This window comes from Lissotriton helveticus, chromosome 10 (genome assembly GCF_964261635.1).
Source record: "Lissotriton helveticus chromosome 10, aLisHel1.1, whole genome shotgun sequence".
NCBI classification, from domain to species: domain Eukaryota; kingdom Metazoa; phylum Chordata; class Amphibia; order Caudata; family Salamandridae; genus Lissotriton; species Lissotriton helveticus.
Window position 1 is genome coordinate 591362013 of NC_136071.1, and position 19690 is coordinate 591381702.

The 19690-nt window shown below is 47.0% G+C and overlaps 35 non-coding genes across 35 annotated transcripts; all 35 read right to left on the minus strand.

Moving 5' to 3' along the window:
- Nucleotides 1–273: 273 nt before the first annotated feature.
- TRNAL-CAA (transfer RNA leucine (anticodon CAA)) lies at nucleotides 274–385 on the minus strand. Its single transcript has 2 exons — nucleotides 348–385; nucleotides 274–319 (listed from the first exon to the last, which is right to left on the minus strand). It is a non-coding gene; the product is annotated as a tRNA-Leu (tRNA).
- Nucleotides 386–680: 295 nt separating this feature from the next.
- On the minus strand, nucleotides 681–753 carry TRNAV-AAC (transfer RNA valine (anticodon AAC)). Its single transcript has one exon. It is a non-coding gene; the product is annotated as a tRNA-Val (tRNA).
- Nucleotides 754–1139: 386 nt separating this feature from the next.
- TRNAP-AGG (transfer RNA proline (anticodon AGG)) lies at nucleotides 1140–1211 on the minus strand. The gene has a single exon. It is a non-coding gene; the product is annotated as a tRNA-Pro (tRNA).
- Nucleotides 1212–1645: 434 nt separating this feature from the next.
- On the minus strand, nucleotides 1646–1718 carry TRNAL-UAG (transfer RNA leucine (anticodon UAG)). The gene has a single exon. It is a non-coding gene; the product is annotated as a tRNA-Leu (tRNA).
- Nucleotides 1719–2102: 384 nt separating this feature from the next.
- On the minus strand, nucleotides 2103–2174 carry TRNAP-UGG (transfer RNA proline (anticodon UGG)). The gene has a single exon. It is a non-coding gene; the product is annotated as a tRNA-Pro (tRNA).
- Nucleotides 2175–3103: 929 nt separating this feature from the next.
- On the minus strand, nucleotides 3104–3215 carry TRNAL-CAA (transfer RNA leucine (anticodon CAA)). Its single transcript has 2 exons — nucleotides 3178–3215; nucleotides 3104–3149 (listed from the first exon to the last, which is right to left on the minus strand). It is a non-coding gene; the product is annotated as a tRNA-Leu (tRNA).
- Nucleotides 3216–3510: 295 nt separating this feature from the next.
- TRNAV-AAC (transfer RNA valine (anticodon AAC)) lies at nucleotides 3511–3583 on the minus strand. Its single transcript has one exon. It is a non-coding gene; the product is annotated as a tRNA-Val (tRNA).
- A 386-nt stretch (nucleotides 3584–3969) lies between these two features.
- Nucleotides 3970–4041, minus strand: TRNAP-AGG (transfer RNA proline (anticodon AGG)). Its single transcript has one exon. It is a non-coding gene; the product is annotated as a tRNA-Pro (tRNA).
- A 434-nt stretch (nucleotides 4042–4475) lies between these two features.
- TRNAV-UAC (transfer RNA valine (anticodon UAC)) lies at nucleotides 4476–4548 on the minus strand. The gene has a single exon. It is a non-coding gene; the product is annotated as a tRNA-Val (tRNA).
- Nucleotides 4549–4932: 384 nt separating this feature from the next.
- On the minus strand, nucleotides 4933–5004 carry TRNAP-UGG (transfer RNA proline (anticodon UGG)). The gene has a single exon. It is a non-coding gene; the product is annotated as a tRNA-Pro (tRNA).
- A 929-nt stretch (nucleotides 5005–5933) lies between these two features.
- Nucleotides 5934–6045, minus strand: TRNAL-CAA (transfer RNA leucine (anticodon CAA)). Its single transcript has 2 exons — nucleotides 6008–6045; nucleotides 5934–5979 (listed from the first exon to the last, which is right to left on the minus strand). It is a non-coding gene; the product is annotated as a tRNA-Leu (tRNA).
- A 295-nt stretch (nucleotides 6046–6340) lies between these two features.
- On the minus strand, nucleotides 6341–6413 carry TRNAV-AAC (transfer RNA valine (anticodon AAC)). Its single transcript has one exon. It is a non-coding gene; the product is annotated as a tRNA-Val (tRNA).
- A 386-nt stretch (nucleotides 6414–6799) lies between these two features.
- Nucleotides 6800–6871, minus strand: TRNAP-AGG (transfer RNA proline (anticodon AGG)). The gene has a single exon. It is a non-coding gene; the product is annotated as a tRNA-Pro (tRNA).
- A 434-nt stretch (nucleotides 6872–7305) lies between these two features.
- On the minus strand, nucleotides 7306–7378 carry TRNAV-UAC (transfer RNA valine (anticodon UAC)). The gene has a single exon. It is a non-coding gene; the product is annotated as a tRNA-Val (tRNA).
- Nucleotides 7379–7762: 384 nt separating this feature from the next.
- On the minus strand, nucleotides 7763–7834 carry TRNAP-UGG (transfer RNA proline (anticodon UGG)). Its single transcript has one exon. It is a non-coding gene; the product is annotated as a tRNA-Pro (tRNA).
- Nucleotides 7835–8762: 928 nt separating this feature from the next.
- TRNAL-CAA (transfer RNA leucine (anticodon CAA)) lies at nucleotides 8763–8874 on the minus strand. The gene is made up of 2 exons: nucleotides 8837–8874; nucleotides 8763–8808 (listed from the first exon to the last, which is right to left on the minus strand). It is a non-coding gene; the product is annotated as a tRNA-Leu (tRNA).
- Nucleotides 8875–9169: 295 nt separating this feature from the next.
- On the minus strand, nucleotides 9170–9242 carry TRNAV-AAC (transfer RNA valine (anticodon AAC)). Its single transcript has one exon. It is a non-coding gene; the product is annotated as a tRNA-Val (tRNA).
- Nucleotides 9243–9628: 386 nt separating this feature from the next.
- TRNAP-AGG (transfer RNA proline (anticodon AGG)) lies at nucleotides 9629–9700 on the minus strand. The gene has a single exon. It is a non-coding gene; the product is annotated as a tRNA-Pro (tRNA).
- A 434-nt stretch (nucleotides 9701–10134) lies between these two features.
- On the minus strand, nucleotides 10135–10207 carry TRNAV-GAC (transfer RNA valine (anticodon GAC)). Its single transcript has one exon. It is a non-coding gene; the product is annotated as a tRNA-Val (tRNA).
- Nucleotides 10208–10591: 384 nt separating this feature from the next.
- Nucleotides 10592–10663, minus strand: TRNAP-UGG (transfer RNA proline (anticodon UGG)). The gene has a single exon. It is a non-coding gene; the product is annotated as a tRNA-Pro (tRNA).
- A 928-nt stretch (nucleotides 10664–11591) lies between these two features.
- TRNAL-CAA (transfer RNA leucine (anticodon CAA)) lies at nucleotides 11592–11703 on the minus strand. The gene is made up of 2 exons: nucleotides 11666–11703; nucleotides 11592–11637 (listed from the first exon to the last, which is right to left on the minus strand). It is a non-coding gene; the product is annotated as a tRNA-Leu (tRNA).
- Nucleotides 11704–11998: 295 nt separating this feature from the next.
- Nucleotides 11999–12071, minus strand: TRNAV-AAC (transfer RNA valine (anticodon AAC)). The gene has a single exon. It is a non-coding gene; the product is annotated as a tRNA-Val (tRNA).
- A 386-nt stretch (nucleotides 12072–12457) lies between these two features.
- Nucleotides 12458–12529, minus strand: TRNAP-AGG (transfer RNA proline (anticodon AGG)). Its single transcript has one exon. It is a non-coding gene; the product is annotated as a tRNA-Pro (tRNA).
- Nucleotides 12530–12963: 434 nt separating this feature from the next.
- On the minus strand, nucleotides 12964–13036 carry TRNAV-GAC (transfer RNA valine (anticodon GAC)). The gene has a single exon. It is a non-coding gene; the product is annotated as a tRNA-Val (tRNA).
- A 384-nt stretch (nucleotides 13037–13420) lies between these two features.
- Nucleotides 13421–13492, minus strand: TRNAP-UGG (transfer RNA proline (anticodon UGG)). The gene has a single exon. It is a non-coding gene; the product is annotated as a tRNA-Pro (tRNA).
- Nucleotides 13493–14421: 929 nt separating this feature from the next.
- Nucleotides 14422–14533, minus strand: TRNAL-CAA (transfer RNA leucine (anticodon CAA)). Its single transcript has 2 exons — nucleotides 14496–14533; nucleotides 14422–14467 (listed from the first exon to the last, which is right to left on the minus strand). It is a non-coding gene; the product is annotated as a tRNA-Leu (tRNA).
- Nucleotides 14534–14827: 294 nt separating this feature from the next.
- TRNAV-AAC (transfer RNA valine (anticodon AAC)) lies at nucleotides 14828–14900 on the minus strand. The gene has a single exon. It is a non-coding gene; the product is annotated as a tRNA-Val (tRNA).
- Nucleotides 14901–15286: 386 nt separating this feature from the next.
- Nucleotides 15287–15358, minus strand: TRNAP-AGG (transfer RNA proline (anticodon AGG)). The gene has a single exon. It is a non-coding gene; the product is annotated as a tRNA-Pro (tRNA).
- A 434-nt stretch (nucleotides 15359–15792) lies between these two features.
- On the minus strand, nucleotides 15793–15865 carry TRNAV-UAC (transfer RNA valine (anticodon UAC)). Its single transcript has one exon. It is a non-coding gene; the product is annotated as a tRNA-Val (tRNA).
- A 384-nt stretch (nucleotides 15866–16249) lies between these two features.
- On the minus strand, nucleotides 16250–16321 carry TRNAP-UGG (transfer RNA proline (anticodon UGG)). The gene has a single exon. It is a non-coding gene; the product is annotated as a tRNA-Pro (tRNA).
- Nucleotides 16322–17250: 929 nt separating this feature from the next.
- TRNAL-CAA (transfer RNA leucine (anticodon CAA)) lies at nucleotides 17251–17362 on the minus strand. Its single transcript has 2 exons — nucleotides 17325–17362; nucleotides 17251–17296 (listed from the first exon to the last, which is right to left on the minus strand). It is a non-coding gene; the product is annotated as a tRNA-Leu (tRNA).
- Nucleotides 17363–17657: 295 nt separating this feature from the next.
- On the minus strand, nucleotides 17658–17730 carry TRNAV-AAC (transfer RNA valine (anticodon AAC)). Its single transcript has one exon. It is a non-coding gene; the product is annotated as a tRNA-Val (tRNA).
- Nucleotides 17731–18116: 386 nt separating this feature from the next.
- Nucleotides 18117–18188, minus strand: TRNAP-AGG (transfer RNA proline (anticodon AGG)). The gene has a single exon. It is a non-coding gene; the product is annotated as a tRNA-Pro (tRNA).
- A 434-nt stretch (nucleotides 18189–18622) lies between these two features.
- On the minus strand, nucleotides 18623–18695 carry TRNAV-UAC (transfer RNA valine (anticodon UAC)). The gene has a single exon. It is a non-coding gene; the product is annotated as a tRNA-Val (tRNA).
- Nucleotides 18696–19079: 384 nt separating this feature from the next.
- On the minus strand, nucleotides 19080–19151 carry TRNAP-UGG (transfer RNA proline (anticodon UGG)). The gene has a single exon. It is a non-coding gene; the product is annotated as a tRNA-Pro (tRNA).
- Between the last annotated feature and the right edge of the window lie 539 nt (nucleotides 19152–19690).

Here is a 19690-nt window from a genome sequence, read left to right on the forward strand (position 1 = left end):
CTCTGCCCAAAAGGTGGCAGGAGAGCCTCACAACAAATGATGGGATCAACTGCTTAGTTAGAAACCCAGCATGGCAGTTACTGTGATGGAGTGCAAATTTAATGGAAGGTGTGCCTGAGGTGTCATTTCCAGAAATCCATGGAATTGTGATTGAGGGCCCAGCCTGATTGTTGGTGGATTTCTCTTCACATGCTACAGGTTCCTGCAAAGATTGTGGTGTTTGCCGGGAACGCACTGCAAAAAACAGGAAGATTTACGGGTGTAAAAGGGACCTGTCAGAAGTGGGATTTGAACCCACGCCTCCATGAGGAGTCCAGAAGGCTCAGCTACACTGAAGATCAAGCTCTCTTGAGTCTGGCGCCTTAGACCACTCGGCCATCCTGACGGCTCATGAGGGGGGCTTAGGTCTAACTCTTCTATCTGCACCTGCCAATGTTTCCACTTACAACCTTCACAGCAATGTCACAGGTGTAAAGGCCCCAACAGTACAACATAGCTTAAACAAAATAAAAATAGGCACAAGAACGACCCTCAGATGATGGATGCAGATAACTTTGTTTCGTCTTGCAAAGGTAAAGAAAGTTTCCCACGGCTCACTGTGTTCAAAGACCACCTCTTCTTAAACTTGCATTCAGATAATAAGGTTTTAGAGTGTGCACATAAAAGCAGCCAACGCTCAGTGTTTCTGCCCGGTCTCGAACTGGGGACCTTTCGCGTGTTAGGCGAACGTGATGACCACTACACTACAGAAACGACCTTGCTGCTTGCTACTGTTAAAGCAAAGTTCCTCTCAAGGCTTCATCCTACTTCTATTCTGCTGTATCAGCAGCGGCTCAGAATGTGCAGAACAAGTGTGAAAACCTCAGAGATATCATCCAACATGCTTGCAATTAGACGTATTCAAAATTTACTTGTGCAGGCATCGACAGACAAATATCTGATGCCTAAATGTCTGCGAGTACAGCTTGGGAAAGCATCACCTGGGACACACTGAGACTAAGCAGGTAGGCAGAAAAAGCACGGTGATCCATTTTTCTACTGAGGTTAGGAATATGTTAAGCAAAAAATCAACCGAGTATTACTAGAAATAGTCAGGCATAGTGCATTTTTAGTACGATTTGTATGTTTAGCTCTAAAAAGGGCTCGTACGGGATTTGAACCCGGGACCTCTCGCACCCTAAGCGAGAATCATACCCCTAGACCAACGAGCCACGCAAGAGTCACCTCTGACACGGCTCCAGGGGTTAGTGGCAGCTAGTCGGTGAATGCTTCACCCAAAGCAAGCAACTGCACATGTTGCTCTCTTCTGCAATATGATTGCTGTCTTTTCCATGGCCGTCATCAAACAAGAAATTAAAAAGCCTCTGTCCTTCAGACAGTTTGTTTTCTCTAAGTGTCTGCTTGTGGTGAGGACAAGAAAAGCATTTCTGCTCTCATTCCTTGCTTTCATGAAGTAGGCCCACCCTTCAGAGCAAAGGGCGAGCAAGCGAATGGCGCAAGCTATCGTCACTTCTCTTTTCGAGCTGTCACTGAGATCCCTGGAGCACACTACGTCAGGTTGGTGAGGGATAGACAGCCTCTATTATCTCAGCTTTCCTATAAAGTCAGCCAGTAAAGGCAAACACTGTTAAAAACAGCAAACCGCGGTTTCTGCCCGGTCTCGAACCAGGGACCTTTCGCGTCTAAGGCGAACGTGATAACCACTACACTACAGAAACAGACACTAACTCAGGAATCTTGTTGGCATGTATTGGGCTGGAATGCACAGACTAAGGGCCAATGTCCTTGTAGCTCAAAGTTGGGCTCTCCTTACCCGGTCTCTATTTCTTTGGAAGACAGGAATGAGGACCACTTTTATTCCAAGAGGCGATTTTGAAACCATATCCTGAAATTACACTAGAAAAACACTATGCATGTAATGTTCCTACCATGCTGGTCTGGCCCAGAAAAGCAGTTGCAAAGAAGTCCTGCACTCCTTTATCACGCCACAAGTGGAAAATAGCGTGCAGGGTAAGGAACTTTCTCGACATACACAGCGTCTTATAGCATTGAAAAGAAGAAATGCTCCTATATTACAAGCATCCTGAAAATGTCCACAGCATGGGCTTGTCCGGGATTTGAACCCGGGACCTCTCGCACCCAAAGCGAGAATCATACCCCTAGACCAACGAGCCTGAGTGGCCAGGAGACATTTTGAACAATTTCTGAAGCGTCTTTCAGAAAAAAGCAGGGCTATTTGGCTAGTCTCCCTCTAAGTGAGCCTCACAACGTCATGTTTTCTCTCAAGTTGTTGTTTTTTCACTCTAGCAAGAAAGGGGGCAGCCAATCTCCTATCAGCCAGTGAGCAGAAAAAAGGCACAGATGAGAACAGCAAGCACTTTCTGGCAATTGTTCTCCTCTGCAAGTCCTGGACCCTTGCCCCATAGACTTCCACACCAGAAGCAATGAAGGGCCCACCATTTCCTGCGCCTGAGAAAGAGGGGTTTGATATTTGGATTCAAACGCGCTCGCTCAGCGCTCGATCAGGCGAGATTTATATGAGTGGCTCACAGGCCTGAAACACTCACCTGGGAGACCCAGAGTGGCTGACTTCTCAGTATAGCCATTGTTGGGTGAGTCACCTCCTTTCCTCCTGCCTCAATCTAGAATTGGCTGCAAATCATAAGAGAGAGTGCAATGCCCGTGTGCAGTGCCTACTCCCAGCTACCTCTCTGTCTTCCTTATGTAAATTAGAATTTGCAAGGGGGGACCAATGGCATTCTGCTCCTCCCACATAACCAGGAAGCCCTGTTGAACATGTCTGCCTGTGTTTTTGCAGGGACAGTGCCTTCTCTGCCCAAAAGGTGGCAGGAGAGCCTCACAACAAATGATGGGATCAACTGCTTAGTTAGAAACCCAGCATGGCAGTTACTGTGATGGAGTGCAAATTTAATGGAAGGTGTGCCGGAGGTGTCATTTCCAGAAATCCATGGAATTGTGATTGAGGGCCCAGCCTGATTGTTGGTGGATTTCTCTTCACATGCTACAGGTTCCTGCAAAGATTGTGGTGTTTGCCGGGAACGCACTGCAAAAAACAGGAAGATTTACGGGTGTAAAAGGGACCTGTCAGAAGTGGGATTTGAACCCACGCCTCCATGAGGAGTCCAGAAGGCTCAGCTACACTGAAGATCAAGCTCTCTTGAGTCTGGCGCCTTAGACCACTCGGCCATCCTGACGGCTCATGAGGGGGGCTTAGGTCTAACTCTTCTATCTGCACCTGCCAATGTTTCCACTTACAACCTTCACAGCAATGTCACAGGTGTAAAGGCCCCAACAGTACAACATAGCTTAAACAAAATAAAAATAGGCACAAGAACGACCCTCAGATGATGGATGCAGATAACTTTGTTTCGTCTTGCAAAGGTAAAGAAAGTTTCCCACGGCTCACTGTGTTCAAAGACCACCTCTTCTTAAACTTGCATTCAGATAATAAGGTTTTAGAGTGTGCACATAAAAGCAGCCAACGCTCAGTGTTTCTGCCCGGTCTCGAACTGGGGACCTTTCACGTGTTAGGCGAACGTGATGACCACTACACTACAGAAACGACCTTGCTGCTTGCTACTGTTAAAGCAAAGTTCCTCTCAAGGCTTCATCCTACTTCTATTCTGCTGTATCAGCAGCGGCTCAGAATGTGCAGAACAAGTGTGAAAACCTCAGAGATATCATCCAACATGCTTGCAATTAGACGTATTCAAAATTTACTTGTGCAGGCATCGACAGACAAATATCTGATGCCTAAATGTCTGCGAGTACAGCTTGGGAAAGCATCACCTGGGACACACTGAGACTAAGCAGGTAGGCAGAAAAAGCACGGTGATCCATTTTTCTACTGAGGTTAGGAATATGTTAAGCAAAAAATCAACCGAGTATTACTAGAAATAGTCAGGCATAGTGCATTTTTAGTACGATTTGTATGTTTAGCTCTAAAAAGGGCTCGTCCGGGATTTGAACCCGGGAACTCTCGCACCCTAAGCGAGAATCATACCCCTAGACCAACGAGCCACGCAAAAGTCACCTCTGACACAGCTCCAGGGGTTAGTGGCAGCTAGTCGGTGAATGCTTCACCCAAAGCAAGCAACTGCACATGTTGCTCTCTTCTGCAATATGATTGCTGTCTTTTCCATGGCCGTCATCAAACAAGAAATTAAAAAGCCTCTGTCCTTCAGACAGTTTGTTTTCTCTAAGTGTCTGCTTGTGGTGAGGACAAGAAAAGCATTTCTGCTCTCATTCCTTGCTTTCATGAAGTAGGCCCACCCTTCAGAGCAAAGGGCGAGCAAGCGAATGGCGCAAGCTATCGTCACTTCTCTTTTCGAGCTGTCACTGAGATCCCTGGAGCACACTACGTCAGGTTGGTGAGGGATAGACAGCCTCTATTATCTCAGCTTTCCTATAAAGTCAGCCAGTAAAGGCAAACACTGTTAAAAACAGCAAACCGCTGTTTCTGCCCGGTCTCGAACCAGGGACCTTTCGCGTGTAAGGCGAACGTGATAACCACTACACTACAGAAACAGACACTAACTCAGGAATCTTGTTGGCATGTATTGGGCTGGAATGCACAGACTAAGGGCCAATGTCCTTGTAGCTCAAAGTTGGGCTCTCCTTACCCGGTCTCTATTTCTTTGGAAGACAGGAATGAGGACCACTTTTATTCCAAGAGGCGATTTTGAAACCATATCCTGAAATTACACTAGAAAAACACTATGCATGTAATGTTCCTACCATGCTGGTCTGGCCCAGAAAAGCAGTTGCAAAGAAGTCCTGCACTCCTTTATCACGCCACAAGTGGAAAATAGCGTGCAGGGTAAGGAACTTTCTCGACATACACAGCGTCTTATAGCATTGAAAAGAAGAAATGCTCCTATATTACAAGCATCCTGAAAATGTCCACAGCATGGGCTCGTCCGGGATTTGAACCCGGGACCTCTCGCACCCAAAGCGAGAATCATACCCCTAGACCAACGAGCCTGAGTGGCCAGGAGACATTTTGAACAATTTCTGAAGCGTCTTTCAGAAAAAAGCAGGGCTATTTGGCTAGTCTCCCTCTAAGTGAGCCTCACAACGTCATGTTTTCTCTCAAGTTGTTGTTTTTTCACTCTAGCAAGAAAGGGGGCAGCCAATCTCCTATCAGCCAGTGAGCAGAAAAAAGGCACAGATGAGAACAGCAAGCACTTTCTGGCAATTGTTCTCCTCTGCAAGTCCTGGACCCTTGCCCCATAGACTTCCACACCAGAAGCAAGGAAGGGCCCACCATTTCCTGCGCCTGAGAAAGAGGGGTTTGATATTTGGATTCAAACGCGCTCGCTCAGCGCTCGATCAGGCGAGATTTATATGAGTGGCTCACAGGCCTGAAACACTCACCTGGGAGACCCAGAGTGGCTGACTTCTCAGTATAGCCATTGTTGGGCGAGTCACCTCCTTTCTTCCTGCCTCAATCTAGAATTGGCTGCAAATCATAAGAGAGAGTGCCATGCCCGTGTGCAGTGCCTACTCCCAGCTACCTCTCTGTCTTCCTTATGTAAATTAGAATTTGCAAGGGGGGACCAATGGCATTCTGCTCCTCCCACATAACCAGGAAGCCCTGTTGAACATGTCTGCCTGTGTTTTTGCAGGGACAGTGCCTTCTCTGCCCAAAAGGTGGCAGGAGAGCCTCACAACAAATGATGGGATCAACTGCTTAGTTAGAAACCCAGCATGGCAGTTACTGTGATGGAGTGCAAATTTAATGGAAGGTGTGCCTGAGGTGTCATTTCCAGAAATCCATGGAATTGTGATTGAGGGCCCAGCCTGATTGTTGGTGGATTTCTCTTCACATGCTACAGGTTCCTGCAAAGATTGTGTTGTTTGCCGGGAACGCACTGCAAAAAACAGGAAGATTTACGGGTGTAAAAGGGACCTGTCAGAAGTGGGATTTGAACCCACGCCTCCATGAGGAGACCAGAAGGCTCAGATACACTGAAGATCAAGCTCTCTTGAGTCTGGCGCCTTAGACCACTCGGCCATCCTGACGGCTCATGAGGGGGGCTTAGGTCTAACTCTTCTATCTGTACCTGCCAATGTTTCCACTTACAACCTTCACAGCAATGTCACAGGTGTAAAGGCCCCAACAGTACAACATAGCTTAAACAAAATAAAAATAGGCACAAGAACGACCCCCAGATGATGGATGCAGATAACTTTGTTTCGTCTTGCAAAGGTAAAGAAAGTTTCCCACGGCTCACTGTGTTTAAAGACCACCTCTTCTTAAACTTGCATTCAGATAATAAGGTTTTAGAGTGTGCACATAAAAGCAGCCAATGCTCAGTGTTTCTGCCCGGTCTCGAACTGGGGACCTTTCGCGTGTTAGGCGAACGTGATGACCACTACACTACAGAAACGACCTTGCTGCTTGCTACTGTTAAAGCAAAGTTCCTCTCAAGGCTTCATCCTACTTCTATTCTGCTGTATCAGCAGCGGCTCAGAATGTGCAGAACAAGTGTGAAAACCTCAGAGATATCATCCAACATGCTTGCAATTAGACGTATTCAAAATTTACTTGTGCAGGCATCGACAGACAAATATCTGATGCCTAAATGTCTGCGAGTACAGCTTGGGAAAGCATCACCTGGGACACACTGAGACTAAGCAGGTAGGCAGAAAAAGCACGGTGATCCATTTTTCTACTGAGGTTAGGAATATGTTAAGCAAAAAATCAACCGAGTATTACTAGAAATAGTCAGGCATAGTGCATTTTTAGTACGATTTGTATGTTTAGCTCTAAAAAGGGCTCGTCCGGGATTTGAACCCGGGACCTCTCGCACCCTAAGCGAGAATCATACCCCTAGACCAACGAGCCACGCAAGAGTCACCTCTGACACGGCTCCAGGGGTTAGTGGCAGCTAGTCGGTGAATGCTTCACCCAAAGCAAGCAACTGCACATGTTGCTCTCTTCTGCAATATGATTGCTGTCTTTTCCATGGCCGTCATCAAACAAGAAATTAAAAAGCCTCTGTCCTTCAGACAGTTTGTTTTCTCTAAGTGTCTGCTTGTGGTGAGGACAAGAAAAGCATTTCTGCTCTCATTCCTTGCTTTCATGAAGTAGGCCCACCCTTCAGAGCAAAGGGCGAGCAAGCGAATGGCGCAAGCTATCGTCACTTCTCTTTTCGAGCTGTCACTGAGATCCCTGGAGCACACTACGTCAGGTTGGTGAGGGATAGACAGCCTCTATTATCTCAGCTTTCCTATAAAGTCAGCCAGTAAAGGCAAACACTGTTAAAAACAGCAAACCGCTGTTTCTGCCCGGTCTCGAACCAGGGACCTTTCGCGTGTAAGGCGAACGTGATAACCACTACACTACAGAAACAGACACTAACTCAGGAATCTTGTTGGCATGTATTGGGCTGGAATGCACAGACTAAGGGCCAATGTCCTTGTAGCTCAAAGTTGGGCTCTCCTTACCCGGTCTCTATTTCTTTGGAAGACAGGAATGAGGATCACTTTTATTCCAAGAGGCGATTTTGAAACCATATCCTGAAATTACACTAGAAAAACACTATGCATGTAATGTTCCTACCATGCTGGTCTGGCCCAGAAAAGCAGTTGCAAAGAAGTCCTGCACTCCTTTATCACGCCACAAGTGGAAAATAGCGTGCAGGGTAAGGAACTTTCTCGACATACACAGCGTCTTATAGCATTGAAAAGAAGAAATGCTCCTATATTACAAGCATCCTGAAAATGTCCACAGCATGGGCTCGTCCGGGATTTGAACCCGGGACCTCTCGCACCCAAAGCGAGAATCATACCCCTAGACCAACGAGCCTGAGTGGCCAGGAGACATTTTGAACAATTTCTGAAGCGTCTTTCAGAAAAAAGCAGGGCTATTTGGCTAGTCTCCCTCTAAGTGAGCCTCACAACGTCATGTTTTCTCTCAAGTTGTTGTTTTTTCACTCTAGCAAGAAAGGGGGCAGCCAATCTCCTATCAGCCAGTGAGCAGAAAAAAGGCACAGATGAGAACAGCAAGCACTTTCTGGCAATTGTTCTCCTCTGCAAGTCCTGGACCCTTGCCCCATAGACTTCCACACCAGAAGCAAGGAAGGGCCCACCATTTCCTGCGCCTGAGAAAGAGGGGTTTGATATTTGGATTCAAACGCGCTCGCTCAGCGCTCGATCAGGCGAGATTTATATGAGTGGCTCACAGGCCTGAAACACTCACCTGGGAGACCCAGAGTGGCTGACTTCTCAGTATAGCCATTGTTGGGCGAGTCACCTCCTTTCTTCCTGCCTCAATCTAGAATTGGCTGCAAATCATAAGAGAGAGTGCCATGCCCGTGTGCAGTGCCTACTCCCAGCTACCTCTCTGTCTTCCTTATGTAAATTAGAATTTGCAAGGGGGGACCAATGGCATTCTGCTCCTCCCACATAACCAGGAAGCCCTGTTGAACATGTCTGCCTGTGTTTTTGCAGGGACAGTGCCTTCTCTGCCCAAAAGGTGGCAGGAGAGCCTCACAACAAATGATGGGATCAACTGCTTAGTTAGAAACCCAGCATGGCAGTTACTGTGATGGAGTGCAAATTTAATGGAAGGTGTGCCTGAGGTGTCATTTCCAGAAATCCATGGAATTGTGATTGAGGGTCCAGCCTGATTGTTGGTGGATTTCTCTTCACATGCTACAGGTTCCTGCAAAGATTGTGGTGTTTGCCGGGAACGCACTGAAAAAACAGGAAGATTTACGGGTGTAAAAGGGACCTGTCAGAAGTGGGATTTGAACCCACGCCTCCATGAGGAGACCAGAAGGCTCAGCTACACTGAAGATCAAGCTCTCTTGAGTCTGGCGCCTTAGACCACTCGGCCATCCTGACGGCTCATGAGGGGGGCTTAGGTCTAACTCTTCTATCTGCACCTGCCAATGTTTCCACTTACAACCTTCACAGCAATGTCACAGGTGTAAAGGCCCCAACAATACAACATAGCTTAAACAAAATAAAAATAGGCACAAGAACGACCCCCAGATGATGGATGCAGATAACTTTGTTTCGTCTTGCAAAGGTAAAGAAAGTTTCCCACGGCTCACTGTGTTTAAAGACCACCTCTTCTTAAACTTGCATTCAGATAATAAGGTTTTAGAGTGTGCACATAAAAGCAGCCAATGCTCAGTGTTTCTGCCCGGTCTCGAACTGGGGACCTTTCGCGTGTTAGGCGAACGTGATGACCACTACACTACAGAAACGACCTTGCTGCTTGCTACTGTTAAAGCAAAGTTCCTCTCAAGGCTTTATCCTACTTCTATTCTGCTGTATCAGCAGCGGCTCAGAATGTGCAGAACAAGTGTGAAAACCTCAGAAATATCATCCAACATGCTTGCAATTAGACGTATTCAAAATTTACTTGTGCAGGCATCGACAGACAAATATCTGATGCCTAAATGTCTGCGAGTACAGCTTGGGAAAGCATCACCTGGGACACACTGAGACTAAGCAGGTAGGCAGAAAAAGCACGGTGATCCATTTTTCTACTGAGGTTAGGAATATGTTAAGCAAAAAATCAACCGAGTATTACTAGAAATAGTCAGGCATAGTGCATTTTTAGTACGATTTGTATGTTTAGCTCTAAAAAGGGCTCGTCCGGGATTTGAACCCGGGACCTCTCGCACCCTAAGCGAGAATCATAACCCTAGACCAACGAGCCACGCAAGAGTCACCTCTGACACGGCTCCAGGGGTTAGTGGCAGCTAGTCGGTGAATGCTTCACCCAAAGCAAGCAACTGCCCATGTTGCTCTCTTCTGCAATATGATTGCTGTCTTTTCCATGGCCATCATCAAACAAGAAATTAAAAAGCCTCTGTCCTTCAGACAGTTTGTTTTCTCTAAGTGTCTGCTTGTGGTGAGGACAAGAAAAGCATTTCTGCTCTCATTCCTTGCTTTCATGAAGTAGGCCCACCCTTCAGAGCAAAGGGCGAGCAAGCGAATGGCGCAAGCTATCGTCACTTCTCTTTTCGAGCTGTCACTGAGATCCCTGGAGCACACTACGTCAGGTTGGTGAGGGATAGACAGCCTCTATTATCTCAGCTTTCCTATAAAGTCAGCCAGTAAAGGCAAACACTGTTAAAAACAGCAAACCGCTGTTTCTGCCCGGTCTCGAACCAGGGACCTTTCGCGTGTCAGGCGAACGTGATAACCACTACACTACAGAAACAGACACTAACTCAGGAATCTTGTTGGCATGTATTGGGCTGGAATGCACAGACTAAGGGCCAATGTCCTTGTAGCTCAAAGTTGGGCTCTCCTTACCCGGTCTCTATTTCTTTGGAAGACAGGAATGAGGACCACTTTTATTCCAAGAGGCGATTTTGAAACCATATCCTGAAATTACACTAGAAAAACACTATGCATGTAATGTTCCTACCATGCTGGTCTGGCCCAGAAAAGCAGTTGCAAAGAAGTCCTGCACTCCTTTATCACGCCACAAGTGGAAAATAGCGTGCAGGGTAAGGAACTTTCTCTACATACACAGCGTCTTATAGCATTGAAAAGAAGAAATGCTCCTATATTACAAGCATCCTGAAAATGTCCACAGCATGGGCTCGTCCGGGATTTGAACCCGGGACCTCTCGCACCCAAAGCGAGAATCATACCCCTAGACCAACGAGCCTGAGTGGCCAGGAGACATTTTGAACAATTTCTGAAGCGTCTTTCAGAAAAAAGCAGGGCTATTTGGCTAGTCTCCCTCTAAGTGAGCCTCACAACGTCATGTTTTCTCTCAAGTTGTTGTTTTTTCACTCTAGCAAGAAAGGGGGCAGCCAATCTCCTATCAGCCAGTGAGCAGAAAAAAGGCACAGATGAGAACAGCAAGCACTTTCTGGCAATTGTTCTCCTCTGCAAGTCCTGGACCCTTGCCCCATAGACTTCCACACCAGAAGCAAGGAAGGGCCCACCATTTCCTGCGCCTGAGAAAGAGGGGTTTGATATTTGGATTCAAACGCGCTCGCTCAGCGCTCGATCAGGCGAGATTTATATGAGTGGCTCACAGGCCTGAAACACTCACCTGGGAGACCCAGAGTGGCTGACTTCTCAGTATAGCCATTGTTGGGCGAGTCACCTCCTTTCTTCCTGCCTCAATCTAGAATTGGCTGCAAATCATAAGAGAGAGTGCCATGCCCGTGTGCAGTGCCTACTCCCAGCTACCTCTCTGTCTTCCTTATGTAAATTAGAATTTGCAAGGGGGGACCAATGGCATTCTGCTCCTCCCACATAACCAGGAAGCCCTGTTGAACATGTCTGCCTGTGTTTTTGCAGGGACAGTGCCTTCTCTGCCCAAAAGGTGGCAGGAGAGCCTCACAACAAATGATGGGATCAACTGCTTAGTTAGAAACCCAGCATGGCAGTTACTGTGATGGAGTGCAAATTTAATGGAAGGTGTGCCTGAGGTGTCATTTCCAGAAATCCATGGAATTGTGATTGAGGGTCCAGCCTGATTGTTGGTGGATTTCTCTTCACATGCTACAGGTTCCTGCAAAGATTGTGGTGTTTGCCGGGAACGCACTGAAAAAACAGGAAGATTTACGGGTGTAAAAGGGACCTGTCAGAAGTGGGATTTGAACCCACGCCTCCATGAGGAGACCAGAAGGCTCAGCTACACTGAAGATCAAGCTCTCTTGAGTCTGGCGCCTTAGACCACTCGGCCATCCTGACGGCTCATGAGGGGGGCTTAGGTCTAACTCTTCTATCTGCACCTGCCAATGTTTCCACTTACAACCTTCACAGCAATGTCACAGGTGTAAAGGCCCCAACAATACAACATAGCTTAAACAAAATAAAAATAGGCACAAGAACGACCCCCAGATGATGGATGCAGATAACTTTGTTTCGTCTTGCAAAGGTAAAGAAAGTTTCCCACGGCTCACTGTGTTTAAAGACCACCTCTTCTTAAACTTGCATTCAGATAATAAGGTTTTAGAGTGTGCACATAAAAGCAGCCAATGCTCAGTGTTTCTGCCCGGTCTCGAACTGGGGACCTTTCGCGTGTTAGGCGAACGTGATGACCACTACACTACAGAAACGACCTTGCTGCTTGCTACTGTTAAAGCAAAGTTCCTCTCAAGGCTTTATCCTACTTCTATTCTGCTGTATCAGCAGCGGCTCAGAATGTGCAGAACAAGTGTGAAAACCTCAGAAATATCATCCAACATGCTTGCAATTAGACGTATTCAAAATTTACTTGTGCAGGCATCGACAGACAAATATCTGATGCCTAAATGTCTGCGAGTACAGCTTGGGAAAGCATCACTTGGGACACACTGAGACTAAGCAGGTAGGCAGAAAAAGCACGGTGATCCATTTTTCTACTGAGGTTAGGAATATGTTAAGCAAAAAATCAACCGAGTATTACTAGAAATAGTCAGGCATAGTGCATTTTTAGTACGATTTGTATGTTTAGCTCTAAAAAGGGCTCGTCCGGGATTTGAACCCGGGACCTCTCGCACCCTAAGCGAGAATCATAACCCTAGACCAACGAGCCACGCAAGAGTCAACTCTGACACGGCTCCAGGGGTTAGTGGCAGCTAGTCGGTGAATGCTTCACCCAAAGCAAGCAACTGCCCATGTTGCTCTCTTCTGCAATATGATTGCTGTCTTTTCCATGGCCATCATCAAACAAGAAATTAAAAAGCCTCTGTCCTTCAGACAGTTTGTTTTCTCTAAGTGTCTGCTTGTGGTGAGGACAAGAAAAGCATTTCTGCTCTCATTCCTTGCTTTCATGAAGTAGGCCCACCCTTCAGAGCAAAGGGCGAGCAAGCGAATGGCGCAAGCTATCGTCACTTCTCTTTTCGAGCTGTCACTGAGATCCCTGGAGCACACTACGTCAGGTTGGTGAGGGATAGACAGCCTCTATTATCTCAGCTTTCCTATAAAGTCAGCCAGTAAAGGCAAACACTGTTAAAAACAGCAAACCGCTGTTTCTGCCCGGTCTCGAACCAGGGACCTTTCGCGTGTCAGGCGAACGTGATAACCACTACACTACAGAAACAGACACTAACTCAGGAATCTTGTTGGCATGTATTGGGCTGGAATGCACAGACTAAGGGCCAATGTCCTTGTAGCTCAAAGTTGGGCTCTCCTTACCCGGTCTCTATTTCTTTGGAAGACAGGAATGAGGACCACTTTTATTCCAAGAGGCGATTTTGAAACCATATCCTGAAATTACACTAGAAAAACACTATGCATGTAATGTTCCTACCATGCTTGTCTGGCCCAGAAAAGCAGTTGCAAAGAAGTCCTGCACTCCTTTATCACGCCACAAGTGGAAAATAGCGTGCAGGGTAAGGAACTTTCTCGACATACACAGCGTCTTATAGCATTGAAAAGAAGAAATGCTCCTATATTACAAGCATCCTGAAAATGTCCACAGCATGGGCTCGTCCGGGATTTGAACCCGGGACCTCTCGCACCCAAAGCGAGAATCATACCCCTAGACCAACGAGCCTGAGTGGCCAGGAGACATTTTGAACAATTTCTGAAGCGTCTTTCAGAAAAAAGCAGGGCTATTTGGCTAGTCTCCCTCTAAGTGAGCCTCACAACGTCATGTTTTCTCTCAAGTTGTTGTTTTTTCACTCTAGCAAGAAAGGGGGCAGCCAATCTCCTATCAGCCAGTGAGCAGAAAAAAGGCACAGATGAGAACAGCAAGCACTTTCTGGCAATTGTTCTCCTCTGCAAGTCCTGGACCCTTGCCCCATAGACTTCCACACCAGAAGCAATGAAGGGCCCACCATTTCCTGCGCCTGAGAAAGAGGGGTTTGATATTTGGATTCAAACGCGCTCGCTCAGCGCTCGATCAGGCGAGATTTATATGAGTGGCTCACAGGCCTGAAACACTCACCTGGGAGACCCAGAGTGGCTGACTTCTCAGTATAGCCATTGTTGGGTGAGTCACCTCCTTTCCTCCTGCCTCAATCTAGAATTGGCTGCAAATCATAAGAGAGAGTGCAATGCCCGTGTGCAGTGCCTACTCCCAGCTACCTCTCTGTCTTCCTTATGTAAATTAGAATTTGCAAGGGGGGACCAATGGCATTCTGCTCCTCCCACATAACCAGGAAGCCCTGTTGAACATGTCTGCCTGTGTTTTTGCAGGGACAGTGCCTTCTCTGCCCAAAAGGTGGCAGGAGAGCCTCACAACAAATGATGGGATCAACTGCTTAGTTAGAAACCCAGCATGGCAGTTACTGTGATGGAGTGCAAATTTAATGGAAGGTGTGCCTGAGGTGTCATTTCCAGAAATCCATGGAATTGTGATTGAGGGCCCAGCCTGATTGTTGGTGGATTTCTCTTCACAGGCTACAGGTTCCTGCAAAGATTGTGGTGTTTGCCGGGAACGCACTGCAAAAAACAGGAAGATTTACGGGTGTAAAAGGGACCTGTCAGAAGTGGGATTTGAACCCACGCCTCCATGAGGAGTCCAGAAGGCTCAGCTACACTGAAGATCAAGCTCTCTTGAGTCTGGCGCCTTAGACCACTCGGCCATCCTGACGGCTCATGAGGGGGGCTTAGGTCTAACTCTTCTATCTGCACCTGCCAATGTTTCCACTTACAACCTTCACAGCAATGTCACAGGTGTAAAGGCCCCAACAGTACAACATAGCTTAAACAAAATAAAAATAGGCACAAGAACGACCCTCAGATGATGGATGCAGATAACTTTGTTTGTCTTGCAAAGGTAAAGAAAGTTTCCCACGGCTCACTGTGTTCAAAGACCACCTCTTCTTAAACTTGCATTCAGATAATAAGGTTTTAGAGTGTGCACATAAAAGCAGCCAACGCTCAGTGTTTCTGCCCGGTCTCGAACTGGGGACCTTTCGCGTGTTAGGCGAACGTGATGACCACTACACTACAGAAACGACCTTGCTGCTTGCTACTGTTAAAGCAAAGTTCCTCTCAAGGCTTCATCCTACTTCTATTCTGCTGTATCAGCAGCGGCTCAGAATGTGCAGAACAAGTGTGAAAACCTCAGAGATATCATCCAACATGCTTGCAATTAGACGTATTCAAAATTTACTTGTGCAGGCATCGACAGACAAATATCTGATGCCTAAATGTCTGCGAGTACAGCTTGGGAAAGCATCACCTGGGACACACTGAGACTAAGCAGGTAGGCAGAAAAAGCACGGTGATCCATTTTTCTACTGAGGTTAGGAATATGTTAAGCAAAAAATCAACCGAGTATTACTAGAAATAGTCAGGCATAGTGCATTTTTAGTACGATTTGTATGTTTAGCTCTAAAAAGGGCTCGTCCGGGATTTGAACCCGGGACCTCTCGCACCCTAAGCGAGAATCATAACCCTAGACCAACGAGCCACGCAAGAGTCACCTCTGACACGGCTCCAGGGGTTAGTGGCAGCTAGTCGGTGAATGCTTCACCCAAAGCAAGCAACTGCACATGTTGCTCTCTTCTGCAATATGATTGCTGTCTTTTCCATGGCCGTCATCAAACAAGAAATTAAAAAGCCTCTGTCCTTCAGACAGTTTGTTTTCTCTAAGTGTCTGCTTGTGGTGAGGACAAGAAAAGCATTTCTGCTCTCATTCCTTGCTTTCATGAAGTAGGCCCACCCTTCAGAGCAAAGGGCGAGCAAGCGAATGGCGCAAGCTATCGTCACTTCTCTTTTCGAACTGTCACTGAGATCCCTGGAGCACACTACGTCAGGTTGGTGAGGGATAGACAGCCTCTATTATCTCAGCTTTCCTATAAAGTCAGCCAGTAAAGGCAAACACTGTTAAAAACAGCAAACCGCTGTTTCTGCCCGGTCTCGAACCAGGGACCTTTCGCGTGTAAGGCGAACGTGATAACCACTACACTACAGAAACAGACACTAACTCAGGAATCTTGTTGGCATGTATTGGGCTGGAATGCACAGACTAAGGGCCAATGTCCTTGTAGCTCAAAGTTGGGCTCTCCTTACCCGGTCTCTATTTCTTTGGAAGACAGGAATGAGGACCACTTTTATTCCAAGAGGCGATTTTGAAACCATATCCTGAAATTACACTAGAAAAACACTATGCATGTAATGTTCCTACCATGCTGGTCTGGCCCAGAAAAGCAGTTGCAAAGAAGTCCTGCACTCCTTTATCACGCCACAAGTGGAAAATAGCGTGCAGGGTAAGGAACTTTCTCGACATACACAGCGTCTTATAGCATTGAAAAGAAGAAATGCTCCTATATTACAAGCATCCTGAAAATGTCCACAGCATAGGCTCGTCCGGGATTTGAACCCGGGACCTCTCGCACCCAAAGCGAGAATCATACCCCTAGACCAACGAGCCTGAGTGGCCAGGAGACATTTTGAACAATTTCTGAAGCGTCTTTCAGAAAAAAGCAGGGCTATTTGGCTAGTCTCCCTCTAAGTGAGCCTCACAACGTCATGTTTTCTCTCAAGTTGTTGTTTTTTCACTCTAGCAAGAAAGGGGGCAGCCGATCTCCTATCAGCCAGTGAGCAGAAAAAAGGCACAGATGAGAACAGCAAGCACTTTCTGGCAATTGTTCTCCTCTGCAAGTCCTGGACCCTTGCCCCATAGACTTCCACACCAGAAGCAAGGAAGGGCCCACCATTTCCTGCGCCTGAGAAAGAGGGGTTTGATATTTGGATTCAAACGCGCTCGCTCAGCGCTCGATCAGGCGAGATTTATATGAGTGGCTCACAGGCCTGAAACACTCACCTGGGAGACCCAGAGTGGCTGACTTCTCAGTATAGCCATTGTTGGGCGAGTCACCTCCTTTCTTCCTGCCTCAATCTAGAATTGGCTGCAAATCATAAGAGAGAGTGCCATGCCCGTGTGCAGTGCCTACTCCCAGCTACCTCTCTGTCTTCCTTATGTAAATTAGAATTTGCAAGGGGGGACCAATGGCATTCTGCTCCTCCCACATAACCAGGAAGCCCTGTTGAACATGTCTGCCTGTGTTTTTGCAGGGACAGTGCCTTCTCTGCCCAAAAGGTGGCAGGAGAGCCTCACAACAAATGATGGGATCAACTGCTTAGTTAGAAACCCAGCATGGCAGTTACTGTGATGGAGTGCAAATTTAATGGAAGGTGTGCCTGAGGTGTCATTTCCAGAAATCCATGGAATTGTGATTGAGGGCCCAGTCTGATTGTTGGTGGATTTCTCTTCACATGCTACAGGTTCCTGCAAAGATTGTGGTGTTTGCCGGGAACGCACTGCAAAAAACAGGAAGATTTACGGGTGTAAAAGGGACCTGTCAGAAGTGGGATTTGAACCCACGCCTCCATGAGGAGACCAGAAGGCTCAGCTACACTGAAGATCAAGCTCTCTTGAGTCTGGCGCCTTAGACCACTCGGCCATCCTGACGGCTCATGAGGGGGGCTTAGGTCTAACTCTTCTATCTGCACCTGCCAATGTTTCCACTTACAACCTTCACAGCAATGTCACAGGTGTAAAGGCCCCAACAGTACAACATAGCTTAAACAAAATAAAAATAGGCACAAGAACGACCCCCAGATGATGGATGCAGATAACTTTGTTTCGTCTTGCAAAGGTAAAGAAAGTTTCCCACGGCTCACTGTGTTTAAAGACCACCTCTTCTTAAACTTGCATTCAGATAATAAGGTTTTAGAGTGTGCACATAAAAGCAGCCAATGCTCAGTGTTTCTGCCCGGTCTCGAACTGGGGACCTTTCGCGTGTTAGGCGAACGTGATGACCACTACACTACAGAAACGACCTTGCTGCTTGCTACTGTTAAAGCAAAGTTCCTCTCAAGGCTTCATCCTACTTCTATTCTGCTGTATCAGCAGCGGCTCAGAATGTGCAGAACAAGTGTGAAAACCTCAGAGATATCATCCAACATGCTTGCAATTAGACGTATTCAAAATTTACTTGTGCAGGCATCGACAGACAAATATCTGATGCCTAAATGTCTGCGAGTACAGCTTGGGAAAGCATCACCTGGGACACACTGAGACTAAGCAGGTAGGCAGAAAAAGCACGGTGATCCATTTTTCTACTGAGGTTAGGAATATGTTAAGCAAAAAATCAACCGAGTATTACTAGAAATAGTCAGGCATAGTGCATTTTTAGTACGATTTGTATGTTTAGCTCTAAAAAGGGCTCGTCCGGGATTTGAACCCGGGACCTCTCGCACCCTAAGCGAGAATCATACCCCTAGACCAACGAGCCACGCAAGAGTCACCTCTGACACGGCTCCAGGGGTTAGTGGCAGCTAGTCGGTGAATGCTTCACCCAAAGCAAGCAACTGCACATGTTGCTCTCTTCTGCAATATGATTGCTGTCTTTTCCATGGCCGTCATCAAACAAGAAATTAAAAAGCCTCTGTCCTTCAGACAGTTTGTTTTCTCTAAGTGTCTGCTTGTGGTGAGGACAAGAAAAGCATTTCTGCTCTCATTCCTTGCTTTCATGAAGTAGGCCCACCCTTCAGAGCAAAGGGCGAGCAAGCGAATGGCGCAAGCTATCGTCACTTCTCTTTTCGAGCTGTCACTGAGATCCCTGGAGCACACTACGTCAGGTTGGTGAGGGATAGACAGCCTCTATTATCTCAGCTTTCCTATAAAGTCAGCCAGTAAAGGCAAACACTGTTAAAAACAGCAAACCGCTGTTTCTGCCCGGTCTCGAACCAGGGACCTTTCGCGTGTAAGGTGAACGTGATAACCACTACACTACAGAAACAGACACTAACTCAGGAATCTTGTTGGCATGTATTGGGCTGGAATGCACAGACTAAGGGCCAATGTCCTTGTAGCTCAAAGTTGGGCTCTCCTTACCCGGTCTCTATTTCTTTGGAAGACAGGAATGAGGACCACTTTTATTCCAAGAGGCGATTTTGAAACCATATCCTGAAATTACACTAGAAAAACACTATGCATGTAATGTTCCTACCATGCTGGTCTGGCCCAGAAAAGCAGTTGCAAAGAAGTCCTGCACTCCTTTATCACGCCACAAGTGGAAAATAGCGTGCAGGGTAAGGAACTTTCTCGACATACACAGCGTCTTATAGCATTGAAAAGAAGAAATGCTCCTATATTACAAGCATCCTGAAAATGTCCACAGCATGGGCTCGTCCGGGATTTGAACCCGGGACCTCTCGCACCCAAAGCGAGAATCATACCCCTAGACCAACGAGCCTGAGTGGCCAGGAGACATTTTGAACAATTTCTGAAGCGTCTTTCAGAAAAAAGCAGGGCTATTTGGCTAGTCTCCCTCTAAGTGAGCCTCACAACGTCATGTTTTCTCTCAAGTTGTTGTTTTTTCACTCTAGCAAGAAAGGGGGCAGCCAATCTCCTATCAGCCAGTGAGCAGAAAAAAGGCACAGATGAGAACAGCAAGCACTTTCTGGCAATTGTTCTCCTCTGCAAGTCCTGGACCCTTGCCCCATAGACTTCCACACCAGAAGCAATGAAGGGCCCACCATTTCCTGCGCCTGAGAAAGAGGGGTTTGATATTTGGATTCAAACGCGCTCGCTCAGCGCTCGATCAGGCGAGATTTATATGAGTGGCTCACAGGCCTGAAACACTCACCTGGGAGACCCAGAGTGGCTGACTTCTCAGTATAGCCATTGTTGGGCGAGTCACCTCCTTTCCTCCTGCCTCAATCTAGAATTGGCTGCAAATCATAAGAGAGAGTGCCATGCCCGTGTGCAGTGCCTACTCCCAGCTACCTCTCT